Raw genomic sequence first — 5020 nt, forward strand, 5'->3', positions numbered from 1 at the left:
ATACTGATGTGGAAGCGTCTTATCTTCAGCAGCTCTGCTAAACTTAGACTCGGTGTTAAAGGGACAGTTCAATATTTGAAAAAGAAAATCTTCAAAATATAAAAAATCTGATCGAGTAATAAAAAAACATAAATTCAGTTCAATCCAGAACGACTCGGCAAGAACAAACTTTAACGTTCAGTGTGAATGTCAAAGTTTCTTTAGCAAGTTTTTATTATCAGACTGAGAAACAACACAGCTGCTGCACAAACATACAGTTGCATAACACACACACACACACAGAAACACACACACACACACACAGAAACACACACACACACACACACACACACACACACACACACACACACACAGAGTCAGTTCAGGTGATTCATCAAAGAAAAAAACTGTATTGTATTAACTGAAGACTTTCCTCTTTGATAGAGCTTATAGTTAGTGCTGGCTCAGGTCATCCCTTAGTTCTCTCTGTCAATTCAGCTTTATTGGCATGGGAAACATGTTTACATTGCCAAAGTGTGTAACAACAAAAAGCACAGATAAATGTTTTAACATAAAATACAGGAATATTAAATAATAATAATAATAGAATAATAATAATAATAATAATAAATACAAAATAATATAACAATAATACAATAATAACAAAATAATAAAAATAATAAAAATAACAATAATAACAATAAAATAACAATAATAATCATCAATATGTACAAAGTTCATTATGTCCAGCAGGAGGACGGTCTCAGTCGTCCTTCTTGTCCTCTGGACGTCCTTCTCTGGTCGCAGCAGTACAGAAATCTTCCAGCTATGTGTGCACATGCTGGACTCCCCCAGCAGGTCGGGGAGTTTTTGGGTGGGGTCCCAGTGTCTCAAAGTCCCTCTGTGTCCACAGTCTGTGTCTCTAATGTCCTGTAAGCTGCGGAGGTTAAGAAGTGCAGCAGTCCTCCACCTCGCGTTGTGTGCAGTGGGTGCACAGCCTGTCCTCTCTGGGCAGCCAGGTCTGCCTGTGTCTCTGTCTGTGTCTCTGTCTCTGTCTGTGTCTCTGTCTGTGTCTGTGTCTCTGTCTGTGTCTCTGTCTCTGCCTGTGTCTCTGTCTCTGTCTGTGTCTCTGTCTGTGTCTCTGTCTCTGCCTGTGTCTGTGTCTCTGTCCTGTTGTCTTCTGTCTCTCTGTCTGTGTCCAGTCTCTGTCTCTGTCCTGTGTCCTCAGTCTCTGTGCTCGTCTCTGTCTCTGTCCGGCTGTGTTTGCTGAGTCTGTAACCAACGTCTCCCAGTCTGGGTCGGTTGCACAGCTCAGAAATCTGCCATGAGTATCGTCTGTTTAGGAGTTGCTTTGTGTTTTGGTTGCAGATGTCCAATAGTTGATGTAATTGTCTTTTTCTTTAGTTCTGATTTGGTGGGGGCCGGATTGTGTGAGGGCGGTCTGGTGCCCTGAGCTGTTGGGTGCGTGATCCGGTGGACCAGCTGGCTGAGGGGACTCCCTTCTTTGCTCTCCTCTTGGCTTGCAGGCTTTGTAGTGGTAGGAGCTGGGCTCGCTGGCTTTGAGGTGTTGGTAGAATTTGATGGCTCTTTTTTGGATCCGAATTAAAGGGGAAATGTCCTATTCAGCTGGACATCCATTACTGGGGGTGTCCTCTGGACTCTGAGAATGCTCTTACAGATCTCAGTATGCAGGCTTTCTATTGGCTGTTTTGTCCTTGTTCAAAGTCTTGATTTGTAAGAGGGCCCCAATACTCAGTACCATACAGTAAAATGGGTTCAGTTACAGAGTGGAGTATTTGAGCCAGATTCTAGCGGGTATATCAATAACTGAGGACTTCTTTAAGGCGAAAAAGCTTCTTCCCTGTCCTGAGTTCATTAATGGCCAGATTAAATTCCTGTAGAGCAATTTTGAGTCTAAATATGTGTAGTTATGTGTGAGTTCAATGTCAGCAGAGCCCAGTAAGAACTTTTGGTTTGGTTTCCCTGACATCTGGGTTGTTTCTGGAAGACAGATGCCTAGGTTAACTGTCAGGGCCCAGGTCTCACAGAAGTTCTGCAGAGATCTAGTTGCTGTTGTAATGGCCTCTTTAGATGGAGCTAACAGTATCAATCATCTGCAAAAGTCGGCATTTAATATCTGTGTCAGAGAGAGCGAGGCCAGGGATATTCAACTGTTCATCAATCTAAATGTTAAACAGGTGGGGCTGAGACTGCAGCCCTGTTTCACCCCTCTGCTTTGGGGAAGAAATCGGTTTTCCATGTTGTTGATCTTCACAGCACATTATTATTTATGTACATGTTTTTAATTATGTCATAGATTCTCCCCCCTATACTTTTTTCATTACTTTAGGAACAGACCACGTGCCAGATTGAGTCGAATGCTTTTTTGAAGTCTACAAAACAAGAGAAAAATGTGTTCTGTTTTTGATGAAACATGTTTGTTAAATGAGAGTGTAGAAGGGTGTAGATATGTGGTCAGCGTTCGGTGGTCGTTGTGTAAATCCCAATTTGACTCTTGCTCAGAACGTTCTGTTCGCTGAGGAGTCCTTGCAGTCGGCTGTTTAGGATGCTGCAGATACCTCCCCAGTTGCCGACACATATGCCTCTGTAATGTTTGGGTCAAATATTATTTTCCATTTTTAAGATTGGGTTATGATTCCTTTGCTCCAGATGTCAGGGAAATACCCAGTTGAGGACAAGGTTGAATAGTTTCAATATGGCAATGTTGAATTTTGCTGTTAAATGTTCAGCATTTCATCAAAATGCCATCGGGAACCACGGCTTCCTTGGTTGTAGGGCCTGGATTTTAGTTAGTAGCTCCTTTTCAGTAATTTGGTAATCTAAAGGGTTCTGGTTGTCTTTAACGACTGGAGTCCAGAGTTTAATAATTTGTTCAGGAGTTCATTTTGGGCCGGATTCAGTGTAATAGTATTATACAGGTTTTCAAAGTGTTGTTTCCACATTTCAACATTTTGATAGCCAATTCTTCTTTGTGTGCGTTTACTGATTGTTTTGCCATTTTTTCCAGAAATCATTTGAGTCAATGGACTCTTCGATTTCGTTCAGTTGGTGCTGTGCATGCTGCATCCTTTTAGTTCTGAGTGTTCCTCTGTATATTTTCAATGTTTCCCGGTATCGGATGCGGATGCTCGCTCTCTCTCCTCTCTCTCTCTGTCTGTCTCTCTCTCTCTCTCTGTCTCTATCCTCTGTCTCTTCCTGGTCCCTCTCTCTCTCTGTCTCTCCTCTCTCTGTCCTCTCGTCTGTCTCTATCTCGCTCTGCTCTCGCTCTCTCTCTCTCTCGTCCGCTCTCTCTCTCTGTCTCTGTCCTCTCTCTGTCTCTCTCTGTCTGTCCTCTCTCTCTGTCTCTCTCTCGTCTCTGCTCTCTCTCTCTCTGTCTCTGTCTGTCTCCCTCTCTCTGCTTCTCTCTCTCTCTCTGTCCTCTCTCTCGTCCTCTCTCTCTCCTCTGTCTGTCTCTCTCTCTCTGTCTCTCTCTCTCTCTCGTCTCTCTGTCTCTCTCTCTGCTCTCTCTGTCTCTCTCTCTCTCTCTCTCTGCTCGCTCTCTCTGTCCTTCTCTCTCTCTCTCTGTCTCTTCTCTCTCTCTGTCTCCTCTTGCTGTCTCTCTCTCTCTCTCTCTCTACTTCTCTCTCTCTCTCTCTCTCTGTCTCTCTGTCGCAGTCGGAGACAGTCCTTCCATCTCTGTTGTCCAGTGGTCCAGTAGAGGCTTGTTCAGGGCACCTACACATCGGGGTTTCAGGCTATAGGTGAGGTGTTTGTCTTTTAGTCTTTTTATTTGGGCCACGTTTATTGTCAGAAAAAGAAATCTGTCCACACAGATAAAAACTTGGCTCAGGGACAGCCAAGCTCGCATCTGACAGAGACACATAGGTACGAGGTCAGGGGACAGAGGACGTGGTGTCCATGGTGACTGGGCTGCTGGCAGCTCGGATCAGGTAGAGTTCAGTTTTTAGAGCTCAACCGACAAAGCGCAGAATTGGTGAAGATGTGGGGTGGCAAGAGGCTCTGTGTTCAGTTAGAGGGAACTCTCTGCTGCGTCATTTTTAAGGTAAAGAATACGGATTGTTTTTAAAAAACAAAATCTCTCTGTCTCTCTCTTCTCTGTCTCTCTCTCTGTCTCTCTGCTCTGTCTCCTGTCCTCGTCTGTCTCTGTCTCTCTGTCTCCTCTCTGCTCTCTCTCTGTCTCTCTTCTCTGTCTCCTCTGTCCGTCTCTCTCTCTCTCTGTCTCTCTGTCTCTGTCTCGCTCGGTCTTCTCTCTCTCTCTCTCTGTCTCGTCTTCATCTCTCTCCTCTGTTCTCTCTGTCCTCCTCTCTCGTCTCTCTCTCTCTCCCCTCTCCTCTCTGAGTGCATTGGTCGTGTGTTCGTTGTGTTGCGAATTTTCTTTCGTTTTCGAGTTGTTCTTTGTCCAGGTTGTTGTGATGTGAGTTTGGGTGGCGTGTTTTTACGGTTTCTTTCGATGTAGGGTTTTGGCTTTGTTTCCGTGTTTTTCTCACGGTTTGTGGGTTGTGATGTGAGGGGTTTTGTGTTGTTTTCGTGTGTTTTCTCACGGTGTGTTGGTTGAGAGGTAGGGGGTTTGTGGTTGTTGTCCGTGTTTTTCTCACGGTTTTTATGTGGTTGTGTGATTGAGCGGGGTTAGTGGTTGTTTGTCGTTGTTTTTTTCTCACGGTGTGGGTTGTGATTGTGAGGGGCTTGTGTTGGTTCCGTCCGTGTGTTTCCTCAGGTGGTGAGGTAGTGATGTGAGGGGGGGGGTTTTTGTTGTGTTGTCTCTGTTTGTTTCTCACGTTGTGTTCCTCCTGATGTGAGGGGTTTTGTAGGTTGTTGTCTGTGTTGTTTACAGTCCTGGTTGTTTGGTTGTTATGTGTAGGGGTTTGTGGTTGTTGATCGTGTTGTTTCTAGACGTGGTGTTGGGGTTGTGATTTGGAGGGGTTGTGTGGTTGCTTTTGTCCCTTAGTTGTTTCTCACTGGATGGGTGTAGTATGAGGGTGTTTGAGTTATTTGTTTTTGTTGTCCGTGTTTTGTTGTTCTC

The sequence above is a fragment of the Larimichthys crocea genome, chromosome XIII (assembly GCF_000972845.2).
Source record: "Larimichthys crocea isolate SSNF chromosome XIII, L_crocea_2.0, whole genome shotgun sequence".
NCBI classification, from domain to species: Eukaryota; Metazoa; Chordata; class Actinopteri; family Sciaenidae; genus Larimichthys; species Larimichthys crocea.